This window comes from Oryzias latipes, chromosome 3 (genome assembly GCF_002234675.1).
Source record: "Oryzias latipes chromosome 3, ASM223467v1".
Classification (NCBI taxonomy): Eukaryota; Metazoa; Chordata; class Actinopteri; order Beloniformes; family Adrianichthyidae; genus Oryzias; species Oryzias latipes.
The window spans coordinates 20,787,699-20,806,099 of NC_019861.2; the positions used below are offsets into that span (position 1 = coordinate 20,787,699).

The following is an 18,401-nucleotide window of genomic DNA, read 5'->3' on the forward strand; positions in this document are numbered from 1 at the left end:
CCTCCTTTGTATATGTGCATATGCAAAGACCCAGCAGGGCTGGAAGCTCTCCCAGGACCCAGATGCTCTCTGTCAACACAGAGATTCCAGAGAGGAAGCAGGGCAACAGCTAGCTATACACACAATCAGGACCTGCAAAGACCAGGAGCCTGGAGAGAACAACCTAAACACAAACCTCCCCATCTTTTTTCTGTGCCACTGGGTCTGCTATCCTGCTCAGGGTGAGTACACTTTAGAGTATGAGTCATTTCAGAGTAACCTAGCAGCAATAAAGTCCAGGGAGTAAGGATTGAGCCACAGAGTTTCTCTTGCCTGGCTAGGCCCCTTGCTGCCTGCCACCATTCAGAAGTAAATAGCTATTGGCTGCTCAATAAGTGGCTTCAGTGCGTTGGAGTGAGGGACCTTTTTTCCTCCACACTCTCCCAGCCTTGACAAGCATGTATTGACAGAGCAGTTACACACTAACCCATTGGGGGAAATCCTCCAGATTGTGCCCCAGGCAGCTGATAAATGGAACTCATACAGTACCTGTAAGCATGATCTCCTAGGCATGGACACAGAAAGGTGCCTTTACACACACAGCTCAATACTATCATATTGATGCAAGAATACTCTGTGTGAAAAAGAAAATGCTTCACAACACATGTTGATTAATGAATGAATTAATTAATTAATGAATTAATTAATTAAGGGAACTTTACAGAAATAAATAGAGGGATAGAGCATTACAAACGTAGATGAACAGATTTCCAACATTAACTGTAGTCCTGAAAGATCTAGCATTCATTGTAAGCTGTTATTAGTCCTCTATGTTTCTACACATAGAGGTGTCAAGACAGGAAAGGAAGAGTCAGCAATTCAACCCCCTTTGCGTCCTTTTCCCCTCCCTTGTATCCCCTTCATAACCAACACACAACTGATAAATAGCTAGAGGTGCTGCTCTTGCTTTCACTTTGTGATATGATGTCACTAACCTTCATTGATCTGCTGGTGGGTAGGCAAGCCTTATCTCTGCCTCTGCCTGGTGATATACTGTGATCCAGGGCCCTGACTGCTTTTTAATACACTGCACTTTAGGTAACGGTGTCGCAGGCTAACCACCCCAGCTACTAACACCTGAGGTTGTATTTTACAGCAGCACTATGATGGCAAGAGAGATTACAGAGAAACCAACTATGGGAGTGCATGCCAGCAAAATAATAGCACTGAAGAGAAGATTTGTGTTGTGTGGCAAGTTTTATTTGTTTGATTAGGTATTTTGGCACAAGCTCACCTCTTGGAGGAGTATGTTCAGAACAATGAAGAGGAGGACTGTTTAAAATGATATCTTTTGAGATTTAAGCCAGCAACGCCCTTGCGGTTCTAAGGCTAATCTTTGAGTTTCAACCGTTTAATGTCTTTGAGAAAAGAGCTGCCGGTGCTGTACTTTTAAGTCTCATCATGCACCTCTGTTAGAACACAGCACATTTTGTTGACAAAGCACGAGGCCTTTTCCAGGACCAAACTGTGCTGACAGCCACTTCCCTTCACTAGATTTGTATGCACTTACTTTAAAACAACACCTAAAATCAGTGGTGAAGGTTGGATGCATCACCCTATCCACAAATAAAATGTGAAAACAAGAAGTGCTAGTTATGACCATTGCGTATCTTGAAGAGCCGACGACAAAAGCTGGAATACATATAACATTTTTAAGAAAATTCTATTTTAACAGAGAATCTCAATGCAGAGCCACATCTGATAGATAAGACAAGCAAAACAGACACAAAGAAAAGTTAGATTTTACTTTCACAACTGTGTGCAACTTCACCACACAGAGACACACTCCAGCTAACCCCCACCCGCCATGCATTTGGGTTGAAGAAGGCTGTAGATAAAGGTAGCTGGATGACTAGCGGGAGAATTATCCCAAGTATTGATTTTAGCTGTTAGGTATTACAGAAGGAAACAGTGGGTTTATCAGGCCAGGATCCCTTTGCACTTTCACTAACTAAACGAGTATTTTCCAGGCTTATCAAGCAAAAAGCCTATTACTGATGTTCTGAGCTCCCCCCACAACTAGACAAAGAAAGAGGCTGGTCACTATTTCACAGGTTTTAGATGGGTTCAGTTGCACTGTTCATTTGGGGGACCCCTGCCACTTTTAAAGCATTTCAACCATTCAAAACAATCTCCATTTATTCGACAAATACATGACATGTCCCTGGGGTATTGTAGAATGTGTTAAACTTATATGAACAATTATCTGATCTCAACTATCTGCTCTCCATCTTTGTCTCTTACTGTTAGCTTCAGTCACTCTGGGTCAATGTCATTTCTACAGCTTTTGTCTATGAGAACTATACCTAGAGATAATAGGAAATGCTTTAATCCCTGAAAGGAGCCAATTCCAGTCTTAATCAAAAAGACAAAAGAGTAGGTTTTAATTACAGACTGAAGGGATCCAGGCTAATACCTGTGAAGGTACCTGTCCCAAGATCCTTGGTAATAATGTCTTTGTATCTGTAAAACCTTAAGAGAACCCAAACACTGGTATTCGTGCAGCTTTATTATCAGTTGGTTTAACTCAAATGCATTCTTTTTATTCAAAAAAGAAATTATGCACACAGACAATTTGAATGTATACCCATTTCCCAATATTAATAATGAACAAGAGTAGAGACAGAGAAAATTTCCTTCAGCAATTACTGTAGAAATCCATAAACTGATCAATGTGCAATCTCAAGGATTGTCTTAATACATATAAAATATAGACAACACCACACATGCCCATGAATGTGCATGAGTGTGGCATAAAAAGAACTTAACAAGATGAGAATGTATCGAAGAAGTAAAATCTGGTTATAGTGATTTAGATATTTCATCACAGACAGGGATGAAAGGAAGTGATTAACATTCAGCATGAAAAAGAAAGAGCAGGGACAGAAAGAGATATTGACAAAACTGAACAAGACAAACAGCCTAAGAACACAAAATCACAAAGAAATAAAACTATGTCCTACTAGGGCCTCAAAGTACATAATAGAATAATAAGACACTTTGGATAATTATGTCCACCAGATGCTCCAACAGCAAGAAAAGACTTAACCCATTGTGCCAACACAAAAATCTTAGTCCATCTTACATCTTCTCCAATTGTTTTGCATTACTGGTTCAAGCGCTGAGAAGTCCTAGTAACAGTGGCAAAGGAGGACTGAGAATCATGACCAACCTTGGCGCCCATGATGGGACAGATCTGCCCACCATCCTTCTCTTATGTCTCCAAGTCACCCCTGTAATTTGTTTGGAGCGGAGATAAATCTTATCTCAGAGACCTGATTAAGTTTTTAATTTACACTCCAATCAATAGCCCAGGTCTATTGGCAATGTGTCTAAAACTCTATTTACCAAAGGATTCCCTGCTATCAATTGATCAAGGACCCGGCAGCCATAAATTATGGGAACATGTGTGTGAGAGAGAGAGAGAGAGCGCTAGAGAGACACAGAGAAATTGTTAGAAAGCAGCACAAGAGTGATAAATTCAAAGAGGTTGGTTGTATTTGGTTGATTATTTTTAAGAACTGATTCAAACTGTGGTTATTTACAGACTATCACTACAGGTCAGAAAATGGAACTAGAGAGAGACACAATTTTCTTAAGATGTTTCAATGACTCAACCTAGTAAACCTAGTTATTAACATAGAAAACCTGATTCCAGAATGTTCTGAAATACTGATTTATGCTTACATGTCTTTCATAACAAATGCCTAGAGTTTGACGAAGACAACTGTCGGACAAGGTAAGGATCAATTACATGTTCAACTCTTTATAGATGAGCCATATAACCCACTGCTCTTATGTAATTGGTTAAGCCCAACCTATAGTTTCATTCTTTTTTGTGTTTTTTTTTCCTTTTTTTTCTTTTTTAGATAACATGATTCTGGGTTACAGTTAGAAGAAAGAAACCAGAATCCTTTCTGCTGTTTCTGTGGAGAGAAAGTTAAGGGGAGGAAAGGAGGGCAACATTATCACCGTGGAGAAAGTGTCGTCATGGCGGTACTGCTCTGACCCTGCTGACTCGCCGATTCCTTAACACAAGATCATTTTGGACAGCTGACCTGAATATCACTGTGCTCTGAGGATGAAACAGATCCAGTAGAGGTTCACATTCCACACACACAAAAACATAAGCGTGATTCACATTTCTTAGTAGCATGGAATATTTTCTACTTCATTTCTGTACCAACATTAGCAGGAATTAAAAGAATTCACAGAAAAAAAGTAAACAAGTCAGCTCTTAAGTATTCCCAGCTTGCCATAAATAACCAGGAGAAAAAACAAACTGAGTTTCCCAGGAAAAGAACAGTCTTGATTTTTGCATTTAATTCTACTCACACTTTTGAGAAGTCGTTTTTTCAAGATTTTTCCACTAAAACATTCAAAACTGTTTCCCTAATTTGCCAGCAGTTCAGCCAAAGGAGCACTGACTGACTTTTCGCATGCACTTCTAACTTAGAACACAAGCCGCAAAGATAAGAGAGAAAAATATTGTCGTAACAAATGTTTGGACGGATGTTATGTGCTACTTTGTCATTAGTGGAGAAGCTGTCTGGTAAAATCAGGCGTAAACATGTGTCAGAATTACATGTAATTATAGTGGGAAAAAACTTCCGCATGCGAGTATGAATCACCTCTGCAGCTGGCTGTCGTGGCAGGAGCGAAAACAGTACCCTGCTCTCCTCACCTTCATAACTGCAGTGGGGGAGGGCCACAAACCTTGAGAGACACGCAGTCTAAAGAAGACAGACAGGCTCACACTAAGTCACAAGCCCAACTTGCAGGTCCACTGCTGGATTATCTAAAGAGCCACCGACGGATATGTGTAATCAGCCACATCCCCATGTTTCTCTCTCACTCTCTGCCTCTCTAGCTAATGTCTCCGCCTGATTCGATTGAAGCAATTAGGCAGTAATCTATAGAGCTAGGGAATGATGGAAACATTTCCCACTGTCCTCCTCATGTTTCTCAGAGCTGCTATAATTAGCTAACTTTGTTTCTCATTAAACATCAGAGGAGTATTTACATACCCAAATCCAATTTGGCTTTGTACAGCCCATTCCTTTTAAACCATCATGAAATCCTGAAACATGCATGTAAACAGCGGAATGAGGGAGTTGTAATGTGCTATAATTTTATTCAAACACGTATATGTTACTTTGGGAGGACACAAGGAATTTGGAAAGCATGGTTTACGAAAAAAGAAAGGAGGAAAACGTCATTGTGCACAAAATAGTGTACCTCATTCTCTGATTATGCCTGTCCTGTGGATGTCAATGTGCACAAGATGGGTTTTACAAAAGGGAGAACCTCCTTTCATTTTATTCTCTCATTCAATGAACCTTTGAGAACTAAACTGATAGGTACAGATAAAAACCCAAAGAGTTTAAACGGTTTAGAATGCCAATGCCCATAAAGATCTTACACAATATAACATTAAAAAGCCTTTATTACAGGAGAAAGGGCGGAAATCCTAGCTTGGCTTCCGTGAACACTACCATCAGTTAGTATAACAGGTCTATGCACAACACATTGTTGTACCAAACTTTTTATCTTATATGCAAAACACCTAGCTCATTTTATGTTTCCTTGGCAACACAGATCGTGCAGCAATATGTTTTTTTCTCAATTTGAAAACTGTGGACACCATTCAATGCTCCAACAAAAACAGGGGTATGTGAAATGTTTGATATTTCACTCACCTTCCCCACCCCACATATTTTGATTGAGTGACAGATTTCTAAAATTTGTTAGGTAAGAAATACTACCTGCCTGAATATGGGTTCAAGATTGATAAACTTAAAAAAATGTTTAAAGTTTGAAAAAAATTTTTTAAATCTTTTTATTTAGTAATATTAAATTTAGCAACACTAAGGTTTAAACTGTTTTATAGACTTTTGTATCATATTTGGTTGAAAATGTAACAGAGAAACTTTCCTCTCTGAGACTTTCTTTAAATGCCCAAAATGTACGATATTTACATTTGAACTGGACTTCACGTCAACTTCAATGCCTAGTTTTAAAATAATTAAAACAATCCAGCACCTGTGACTGAAGCATACGTGTTATCTTATCTTTGCTTTGTCTTGTTTTCTTGAAATCTAATCCAGTAATATTTCTGCCACTGAAAATGAGAATAATTCAATCAGCTGCATGCTTAGGTGGCAGATTTCTATCGTAGTTCATCATTTCGAATGTGGGTAACATCTAAGAAGGTTTGTTTTTCAACCTTGCAGCCTAGCAGAGAAGTTCATACTATTTTTATTAAATCCTTTCACACCTCTGTCTTCTCAAACTTCACCCTAACAAAAGTTTGTTTCCTCATCACATAGACCTAAGAAAGTGCAAACTATGTTTTGTCTGGAGGGACACAAATGGTAATTTCTGCAATTATGGCTTAATTCACAAGTGGCTGCACTAATAAGCAAACTATAACACACATGTCCATTGATTATAAGTGGAGAGTATGAACAAACAGTTTGGGGCTGTATGCAAAAGTCCAGATGGGCTGGAAGAAAGATTGTCCTGGGAAAGGGCTGTTCCAAACTCATGCACTCTTCCTCTGTTCCCCCATGGCCCTGTGTGCAGGACTGTAGCCAGCCAAGCCCGAGCAGCAGAGGGTTAACTGCACTGCCCGGTCACAGGCGTTAAGTGAAACAATGAAATAATGGCACTGAATGAATGCTCAAAGGCAGGGGGCATGGTGGGTGTGGGAGGGCGGGAGCTCGTCACAGGCTCCTGCAGATGTTGCTGGACTTCTGCTAGTCACATATTCACTCTTATTTGCATTCTTGATGGAAGGAGCCTCGATTAGACAGCTGAATGCTTGTCAGCTCTATAAAAATATGATAAGTCAGAGAAAACTCAGATATAAGATGAGAAACCGTAGAAACAAAAGATGTAGATGAAGAAATGTAGCCAATTCAAAATCCTGGAAGACTTTTTTATGATGAAAGCCAATAAAAAGTATCACATTTTGTTTGAGAGAAAAATCCAAAAGAATAGCAAGACTGACAAAACACATTGAAGTTAAGTGACCAAAAAAAGTCGATGAAATAATTAGACCATATAAACAGAAGGACAAAAACAAAAACTGTAGAATGTTGCTTTTCTTTTTTTTTTTTTGTTCCATGGAGTATGGCAGGGGGAGCGCACAAAACAAAGATTTCTAGCTGCAGCTGAATGTGTGAATGAGCAAAGGCAAACAGCTTTTTTTTGTCTTTGTTTGCCTAAGTGAGTTGGAGCAGAAACAAAAGCTTTTCAGTGTATGTGTGTTGTCCTTCCCTTCTTTCCCAGGACAGAGGTCTGGAGAGGCCTCATATTTCTAGCTGCTGTCAGGCCAGGGTGAGCGGCAGAGACAGCAAGGGGCAGCTGTTTTCTATGAGGTAGCCCAGCTCCCTCACACATCGCCTTTGATCCAGTTTAGCTCTTCTGGTCATTCAATCTTCCATCCCCCCACCCTGCTTATGTATGTACGAGTATGCATAAGGGTCAGGCAAAAAAAAAGTGGGGCTGGTACTGTAATTGGCGTAGTAGGACATGTGTTGCCCGAATACGAACACAGCTCTAAAACTTAACCAACAAAGCAAAGGGAGAAAAAAAAAGACAAAAAACAACACAATTTTTCTTCTCTTTCTCTCTAGGTTTTAGCACTAGGCAAATAATTTTACAAAAATGTAGCCGAACCACTCTGATACTGCTGTGTACTCTGCAGAGGTTTGAAAAAAAAATGCAAAACTGAACGAGAAGTCTCTTTAACATACAAGTATTGAGAAATATTATGCCTGCAAGTGAGCGTTGTTCAACACCCTACAGCAGATTTTTGATTGATGAAAAATAGTGGTAAAAATGTAAAAATATCATCTGAGGAGGTTAAGGACTGGAACAACAAAGCTCTAAAACATCTAAATAAAACCAAAATGGCCAGACTTGTAAAGTAAAAAATACAAAAAAAATCAAGAGATCTCTATACATGAAAGAAAGTTCACTACACCAATTCTCCTCACACTTCTAAAAGTTCTGCCCATCTAAAAAGTACTATACAAAAAAATGCTTTGGGCATACCTACTGCAATAAAATGTGATGCCTAAAGGGCTTTTGTATATAAAATGTAGCTACCATTTGTCAGTGACTAATATTGAAAATATTCTTCTTCAGTTAATATACCCAGTGTACACACTGTTTAACTCCACCACAGCTGCATTCCTACTTGTAGTTCAGTGTGATAATGCAACTAGAGCTACATACATGTGAACTTTAATGAATTCTAATGTTTCACATGCAGGCATTCATTCTTATTAAAGATGTTCTAGAGGTAAACTATACATAGCTGTTATTGTCCTTGGATCCCAGACAACAAAGCCTAAAAAAGTAAGCAGTCACAATGAGAGCATACAAAAAAACCTATCTGACAGTCAGGGTAGGTGTTCCTGTGTCCCAAACCAAAGAGTGTAACTCTAAAAGTTATCATATGCTTTTCTTCCTTCCATCTATCCATTTTCTGAACCCACTTTTTCCCTTATGGGGTCACTGGGCTGCCGAAGCCAAACCCGGCCACTGTTGGGCATTTGCTTTTCCCAAATTCATACATTTGCACTTCATGAGAAGCTGTTCTAAATCCATGGAAGCATTTCTACCTGTAGAGAGAAAGAAAGTGTGATATGGGTTTAGATACTTCCTGAATGGGGGGTGTCCAAATGAAAACTACAGACTGAAGGGCTACAATGAAAAGTAGAGCCGGGCCATCAGATGAAAGAGGAAGTAAACATGGTCAGAGCACTGCCTACTTAATCTGCTACATTAACTCCATCACCACAAGAGGAGGAGCCAGTGAGCAGGCAAACGGCACAGCCACACAAAAGGGGAGTGTCAATGAGGGGGTAATAAGGAAAGACAATGAGTAAACAAGCAGGGGAAGTCCAGTCCTGGTTTGTTAGAAACTCCCTGCTTCTCACTGCCTGGCACGCACAAAGGCTCTGCTGTAATTAGCCACCGCAATGGGTTGTTTAACATTTGCATATAAATGCCCTCACAGGCAAACGCTAAATACACTGACATAAGCCATGCCCAAAACAGACGCTCGCCACACCTCTACCCTTGCAGGAGGTCTCAGGGGTCCACTTATGCCGTGTGCCCCCCTCCCTCTGCCTTGCTCTGAAACCCACTACAGACAAGCTGGCATCCATGACAAAAAAAAAAACGCCAGACGGGTTACAATAGTGTGGCTGCTCTGTTCTTGTTTTTTGAGGAATTGTGAAACACTAGCGATGCTTCCTGTTGTAGGCCCACATACCCAGATGTCATGTGAAAGTACATTTTGCCCAGACCACAAGATTCGACTTAACAGCAAGAGCAGGTGTCAGTCTCCTGTTTTGTCAAGACAAACTCTTCCCAAAAGGAACCGCTACAGATACACCCACAGACAAACATCCACTTCCACCAGCATGCGTATATAGCAGAGGACCTTTCCTCTTTTACAAATAAAACTTGTAATAATTTTTGGAAAAGCCTAAAAAGAAAGAAATGCTGAGACCAGTGTCTGCCCTCCTCTTGCCCTGAGTGCCTCCTCTTTTTTTTCCCTTCTTGCACCAAACCCATATTCTTTTCGGTGTAAACAAAGACTGTATCATCCATACACTCCTCCTGCGCCTGGTACTGCTTGGGGGGAGAGAGTTCAGAGCTCCAGCACCATACAAGGGCTACTTCCTGTGTTAATCCTCAGCACAGAGTGTAACTTTACAAGTCTAATCTGTGTCCTCGCAGTATGTTTCTGAGCTCTGTTTGTGGCACAGGAAGACCACAGAACTAAAAGCTATTTGCAGAACTCTTCATTTTCACCTGCCATGTGGCCTGTTGTTCCCCACCAGGGCATGATCCGACACGAGGAAACACCTGGCTATGACAAAAAGTAAGCTGTAAGAGGGGAGGGGGGGCAATTCAACAGTGTTCCTCTTACTGATACCGAACCTAAACTTAGTTAGAGGGTTTAACTGAATGATGGAGAAAAGGCTTGTTGTCCACATTACTCAGAATTTTTTTTTTTTGTTCAAATGTCCTTTGAAAATGTATTTTAAACGTGTGCCAAGAATTCAATTAAATTCAATGAAATTGTATTTGTATAGCCCACAATTCACAACAACAGTCGTCTCAATGGGCTTCGTACCGGTAATAACAGAAACAACACAATAGTAAAAACTAAAGTTAAAAAATAAATGAAATTAAAAAAAAAATCAGAACATTTCTTGTCAAAGGATTGTACCTAAGAACAGAAAAAAACTGTTGTAACTGCCAGTATCATTCTGGGCCTAACTCTTACCTCAGAGTGACTTCCTATGTGGTCAGGGTGTGTTTTGTTTTACAGCTTCTCACAACAATGCTTTCACAGGATTTTTAACCGCATGGGTAAAACAGAAACGTCCGATTGCTCAGGTCTTATGTGAAAGCACAGATAATGTCTCATCTAATTCAACTCAAAACTGGAGTGTGGCAGACTTGTCAACAGTCATTTTAAAAGGTGATAAAGTAGTTGCTTTAAATTCAAGCCCCGATTACAAATGCATGTAGTGGATTTTTTAGTATTAACGTTTTCGTATTAATGTCCCCTAGTCAGCAGAACGACTAATAGGTGTCTAAACTAGCCTGGGGACCCAATTTTCATTCATTAAACAGTGGGGAAAATGAAATCCACTGTGACCAGACGAGCCAGATGACGTCACAAAGCCGAGGTCACCGTTCTGTTACAACTATACAGCCCTGTGTCGTCCACATGGGACCCACCCCCACCTCTGTCAGACCACCATCCAAAATGAAGCTCTGACGATTGGAATTAAAGCCTTTCAAGTTATCCCAGTGTTAAATATGTACGCATCGTGGTCCTACCTTTGTTACGATTTTACAAGCTACAATACAATACAATGAACAATACAATTGTTCATAGCCAGCAAGAGAGAAAGAAGTGTGAAGACATATGTGAGGGTTTATGTCATGAATTTCTTATGAGAGACTGATATCCTCTTGTTTGCTCATTTAAGCCAGAGAAAATGACAAAGAGCATTTGTGTTTTTTGTACAGAGATTTGAAATGAAAACCACACGTGTTAAGCAAAGAAGAGCAACCGTCCAGAAGGGGGTTGTGAAAACACGTAAGACGGAGACAGCCCTAAGATTCGGGGTGAGAAAAAAAAATGCTGCTTTGAGGAAATGTTGCTTTAATGGCAACTGCAACCAAACATTTAAAGCGGTCTGTATGACACCTGACATCAATGGTTTATGTTCAGGACAGTGGCAATTATAATTCAGCCAAATCTTTCATAAATCCACTGACACGCTCGCTGCAACAGCTAGATGCTCATTTGACAAGATCAGATGGGAGGGGTAGGCGACAGACATACATGTAGTATATCTTCCTTTTAATTACAATGTCTGCAGAGGTGGGACTTCGCTATAAACAATCATCTGTACAATCAAAAACAATAGCACCAACACTGCATTTTATAAAATGTTTTCAAATTGGAAAATGAAATTATTGGAAAGTGTGTTTTTTTTTGTAACGGTTTTAGTAATACATCTGAAAATGTAAACAAGCAGGCAGTGAATATCTTATGAGGTGTCTAAAACTGCAAGATATTATTCATTCAGTAGCCATAACAGCAGGACTGCCTTTAGTTTTGTAATGCCAATCAGGTAGAGCTGTCAGTTAGATTAAAAACTGTCACATAATATTCATAAATCCAGAAAAACACACACAAGAAAAGAACAATATTTTCACTGCTATTGTGCTACAGGTAGACCTTAGAAATGTCATTATTTTTCATGGATCCCAAAAATATTAAACTTGTTTTTTAAATACGTTAACAATCAGACTTGTTTCAAACGCTGCATGTGCCAACAGGACCCTGTGTTTATATTCTGTAATGTGTGTGGATCGTGTGCATTTCTGTGCTCATGTGTCAGATTAACTGAAATACTCTCCAGCAGCTCATACTTTCCAACAAGAAAAAAGCCACAGGATATATACTTATTCAAATTAAGACTAGCCATGCATGAGTAATAAAAATGTACTGCAACATTATTACAACAGTGTACAGTATCTGTGGATACTCACAGCAAACTGCACACAGAAAAAAAAAGAAAAACTGAAACAGAAGGAGAGCTCACATCAGAGACTGTGGCAGCTACACTTAGAGGCCATTTTATTGCTTTGGTGTGGTCAAGTGAGGTGCACCAAGCTCAATTCCACCACAACAATGGCAAAGAGGGCCACAGAGACAAAAGAGTGCTATTCTTGTTTCTTAACCCCTTCACTACTCCAAGATCAGTTGCCCGGGGCCCTAAGTAAACAGCATAGGGTCTTTGCAAAAGAAGCAAGTGGAGTGACAGCCATAGCACTGAGTATGAACTTTATGATAACCACTCGCAGCATAAGAGCAGAATTCTCTTTTTGGGATAGTATAAAAGGAGCACACACAAACCTCATGGGAATGTACCAATGTGCAAATAAATTCGGAAACTGAGTTTGACCAGGAGGAAACCCTCTGTGTCTATAACTCAGCCCTGCCTCACACTGAAACAGACTGTGGCCTTCTGTCTTTTTTTTTTCCATCTCTGCCCCTCCTTCTTCTTGTCTCCCTCCTCAACTGACAGCACAGACTGGCCATTACACATTTACAAGTGAATTACGCTTTTTGTTAGGACCGGGGTGTGCATGTGTAAAAAAAAAGAAAAGAACGAAATAGGGTGCTCCTGCCACCACTCTATTCTTTTTTTCCCATAATCCTGAGGAAGATACGCTGTGAGGTACACAGAGAGGAAGTGGCAGAGACCTGCTGGGGTCCAGCACATCCCAGCAGTGAATTCCTGCAGCCTGGCTATCTGACACTTACCCACACAAAAAAGACCAACGTCAGACTGACAGCAGTCGAGCAACTTTTTTTAAACTTTTTTTCTAAAGTCCTTCCAGTCTGTGACAACACAAACGATAAACCCACAGTTTATCAGAAATATACAGAATATATGCAGAAAGGTTGATTTAAAAAATATTGCTGATCTAATTGGAAACCTAACCCAGTCTTTGTTAACAGTCCAACTTTTAACTCTTTTACAATTTCTATGCTTTAAGGCTGGTCTTTTGTCCTCATCAGAACTATAGACCCAACAAGAATGGAGGTTATTCTGGAAAGTGTCTTCACAACATGTCAAATACAAATATACATACTTCTGCCCAAAAATAACACAGACATGGCCCAGCAGCAAATTAAATATAAATAGTTCATACTAATGGTTTAAAACAGATTATATTAGTGCATCAACACAACTCATTTTGAGAAAAAAAAAATCAATTTCTTCACATTAAGAAAAATCATTACAACTGTTCATGTTTAACCTCTGTGTCATGCAGCAAAGATTCACTCTTTTATAAAAACAGTACAAAAAAGAAATATAAACGTAATGGACAATGTGAAGTATGAAGGAAGGTGCTGTGCAGAAGATCCACTGTCAATATGTCAAACTTGTCACTTTTGCTCCCTCCAACATCTCCACTCGCACAACGACACTCAACCATTTTGATTACACAACGCAGATTTCACAGTTAAACAACGCGAGGGCAGTTATCACTTCACAGAGCCACTGACACAGAGGAAGAGGAAGAGCGTGACAAAGGAATAGAAGAGGACAAAAAGACGGCGTGTGTGTCGTCAGAGTCACAGGCCAGAGGGGCCCGCGTATTGTTCCAGGGCTCAGCGTTGAGGGGTGGGGTGGGGGTGCTGGGCAACTTGGGCCGCCTCTGTCTAAGCGTCCTCCATGTTTTATGCATTCTGTCCTTTGTGATGATAAGCGCCAGTGCAGAGGGTGGAATGCTGGCCTCCAGGGTCCAGAAGAAGGGTGGGCTTATGAGGAGTATGGGGTGGTGGGGTGGGGGCTGGGGTGCAGAAGAGTACAATTTTGCAGCCTTTGAGTGCTCCTTGTCATCCCTGCATGCAGGCATATGTAGCCTATACAACCGTTCCTGAACAGAAGGAGCTAGCTACTGCTCCTGTCGCCTCACGGCCGACACACAGACGTACACACACACATAATCACAGACAGTTCTGGACACGCATGTAAACATACAGGTCTCTTCACAGTTATACATATAAGTACAGTGATTATCACGGTTGTACAACCGGGGTCTAACAAATGGCCTTGTTTGCAACAAAACCGCCATTGTAATTTATTTCAGAAACAACCCAGAAATTCAAGGACGCTGAAAAACATTATAACCTTCCTCAATGACAAGAACAGCTGTCATTTAGTGCTAGAAATGAAAACACATTTCTATGAATATGGCTCGCACAATATTTAGATGTGTTGTGTGATAACAGAGAAGAGTGCGTCACAGATGGAGAGAAAAATCAAAACATAAGTCATAATTTGCTGTTTAAGAACATCACTGATGTGAAAGGATCTCTTTCTTCTATTTTTTTACTTATCTTTACTGCCTTCATGACTGCTGTAATCGGAGTCTTTGAAAGTTAAATTTTTTTTCAAACACTCCTAACCCTAAAGCAAAAAATTAAAGCACATTTTTAACGAGAGACCTTGAAAAAAAAAAGTGAATTGAAAAAAATCTGAATGGCGACAGATCTGTACGCTGCAGCGTGCAAACACATGCAGCGACAGATGCATCTCCTCAGTCATAAATCTAGTCTACCACAAAGATTTAACCATGATTTGTTAACATGATAACATTTTGTGTACGAGGAAACCACAAAAACACCCTGCCAATTTCACATCAAAAAGATGAAGGGATGATGATAAAGAAGAGACAAAAATGGAGGATACAAAGATGAGAATGAAATTTTCAGAAAAATGCAGCTGCTTTTTCTTGGCAAAACCTAAGTCTATGTAGACGCTGAGCAGCTGGGACTAAAGGTAAGACCTAATACACACCTTGAGCAGGTCAACACACACACACACACACACATAGGAATCACATCTTTTCCGTCGTCCTTCAGCACTATCCTACAACTGAATGTTGAGGTAGAACCACGCCCCCCGTCTCACCGACACCCCAGCAGCCTGCTTCTCTGTGATAGCATGACATGTATACTGGCCTCAGCTGCAGGACAACTGGAAAAATTGGTGTTTGCTGCAGGATCATATTAAAACCTATACGTTACATTCAAAGCTGTCACCCGTTTATTTCTACTGCGCTTATCGGAAGAAACACAAGCGTCATTATATTTACATTTTTGAGAGGACAGATAGATACCACTACAGACACATTTTCTTATGTATTTCAGACAGGGTCGAAAAAACAAAACCAAAAAAAAGAAAACATAAAAATGACTACTATAATCAAAAAATAAAATAATTTTACATATAAATATTTTATCCTACTTTTATTTATTTATTTTTTTTACAATAAATGTAATTTATTAGAAAATAAATGTGTTAAAATTTGTTTTTTTCTTTGTGCACTTTGCCAAGCACTCCCCTGAATCGGTGCTGCATCTCTCATGTAAAGAGCCGAGCCACCAGTTCACCCAAAGAGGGCTCCCTTAGACCGAAGACATGGCAGCGAGCTCCCCCACTGTGCCATTGCCCAAGCAAAAGGAGGTGGGATTTGTGCACAGTTGCAGAGAATGAGACATGAAGAAGAAGAAGAGGCACAGTTAGAGATGTAGATGGGGCTATGACAGCTGAAGGGACCGTCCCTTCCTCTGCGTTACCTCACAAAGCATTAAACAAGCCAGTTTGTGGAGGCTGCGACTCCCCTCATCTCTCCACTCAACTGGACATGGTGCCCCCCACGTGCAATCGCCATCTGAATGCTCTGAATATGTTGTCATCGAATGAAGTGACAAATGAGGAGGAAGTGCAAGCCGTGCTCCAGCTTTATGTTACTGTGGAGGATTAGGGAACGCGAAAACTGCAACCAAATTCAGACACTACATGTTCTCTTTAGGTCTCGAATAGCACACAGCAGGGCAACTACAATCTGAGCTACTCCACAATAACGCAGCTGATCTTGTATCATTCACACACACACTCGTCTCAAAGCATTTTGACATGGCTGATTATAACAAAGAATTTTGCCACACATTTAAGAGATGCACGTGGCATAAATGAAAATTTGCTAAATGTTACAGAGCATAATGAAATTATGTTATAACTACCTAATGATTTCTAATTTTAGGCAATTTGTAATTTGACTTAATTTAATTTGCTTTAAAAATAATCATCACAAACTAAAGCACAAAGAGAAACAAGCCCTAATACTTGTTTTTTTTCCTTCATGCAAATATGTCTGCATCTCAATGTATTTGATAAAAGAAAAATAAAAAAGAGGAAGATTTATTTTATTTAAATGGCACAAAAAATAAAGAATATTATTTTAAAAATTTAAGAATATTTTAGACACTTTTATGCAGTAAAAACCCTCGTTTTGGCAGCCTTTCTATGCAATCATTCAGCAGGCTTAGCTACCACAGATTAAGATGCTGAACATTCCACCTGATATTATTTAAGTAAAAAAGACAAAAAGAATTCTTTGAAACAATCCTTTTGTCATTTCTATACCTTCTCCTGGAAATGTTATAATTAAACATATATGACAATGAAGCAGGGTAGGAAAACCTGACAGGTAAGATGACAGTTAACATTTCGGTTGTCTTTGTTTTGTAACAGAAGAGGGAGAGAGGGAGGAGGAGAGGAGTGTTAGTGTCAGACAGAGGAGGAAGGGAGATCACCGGTTTTCTGGCACAGCAACAAACCTGCCCTATAGAAAAGCAAATCTGAGCCACTTCAATCACAACCCTTTGAAGTTACTGATACACATATGGATTAGGAAGAAATATGATCGAATTTAACGTTGAGCATAAATAGAAACGTAGGCCGATTCGTCTTCCCCTCGTGTTGTTAATATCTGTCTGGGTGCTCTTTTCCAGTATGAAAAACAGGGGTCTGTTTACCTGACCTCTTCCTCTCTGGCCCATAGCTATCTGACCTCCCAGCACAGCTACGCTCAGCCCCCGCTTTTGGGAGGGGGTTTCTCCAAATACATAAACTTTATTTAAAAAAAAAAAAAAAAAAACATCCCTTTTTAAAACCTCCCTTCTTGTATTCTGTTTTTACATGGAGCCACAGATTCTGACAACCATCAGAGCTATGTGTGGCTCCGAAAACATGCCAGCGAACTACCATCAGCCATTTCTCCCTGCCAGACCCACTCTCTCCCCATTATCCTTCGGCTGTTTGTGAGGGGGGGGGGGGGTTCCTCTCTTTCTGTTTTATCTCTGCACTCACTCCATGACCCCTGTTCCCCCTGTTTCTGCTGTCTGACCTACACCCCCCCACCACCACCACCACCACCACCATCTCCCCTTCCCTACCAACCCACCCAGAACTTCTCACCCCCACCCCCCCCCACCCCCCCTCAACGGTGGGTGCACATATCCTATCATCCTCTGCTCTCCCGCAAACCTTTTTTCCCCTCCTCTTCCCCCTCTTTCTCTCCCTGGCCATGTCGCGAAAAATTTCCAACACTGACTTCAATTCCTCGCCTTTTTCTCCTCACTGTACGTAGATTCATCTTTGCAGAAAAGAAACTTTTAGATTTTTTTCTTCTTATTTGTGGATTTTTCCAGCACTTCCATCAGACGCAAAGACAATAGCTGCGTTTCTTTATTTATGGGTTTTTTTCATCGGATTTTTTTTTTTTTCCGTGAGATCACTAGTGTCATCTAATACACTTCTAAGAAAAGGGAAGGGGGGGGGGGGGCTTAGTGGGGCAAACTGTTTTTTAAGCCGTGTATGTTGAAATAAGCATGTCTAGTTTGCCCCCTTCATAAAAATCCAAAGTGAGAGGAGGCAGAATGCGCGCAGGGACTCGGGATTCAGTCTGGACTACAGGCTGCTGAAAGTTTTCGGCAGTCACTTTAGAATGAAAATATCGACTGAAGCTGTGATTTGGGTTTCTGTCCGGTCGGTAATTCTCAGGGTCAAATAGAGAACAAGAAGAAGCGGAGAAAAAGTCTACAGTAGTAATAAAAGTCGGATCCGGTGGTCAAGTAGTTTGAGGCTCTGGAAGCAGCCTGCGTCCTCCCTGCAGCCCAGCAGAGGGTTCGATTCCTGCTCCTGCAGCTAGTTTCGGCTGGCCGTGCGTAAAGTCCTTCTTTTCCGGTCTTGTCATCACGGAGACCCGGGGCTCCGGTCCCCCACCCCCTCCCCCTCCAAACATCGCATTCACAGAACGCACGCACTCGCAAACACAAACCCCCTCGTGCGCGCACACAAACACACACACACACTTGTCGATCGATTTGCTTGTGAGTCTGTTAGTGAACGAGCGAGAATCGACTTAAAAACAAGGCTAGAAAGAGGCAA

The 18,401-nt window shown here is 40.6% G+C and overlaps 1 protein-coding gene across 1 annotated transcript in view; it reads right to left on the minus strand.

Annotated features, from left to right (window-relative positions):
• zfhx3 (zinc finger homeobox 3) overlaps positions 1-18,401 on the minus strand; it is a 126,090-nt gene that overhangs the window by 102,930 nt on the left and 4,759 nt on the right. The gene's annotated exons all lie outside the window — the stretch shown is intronic.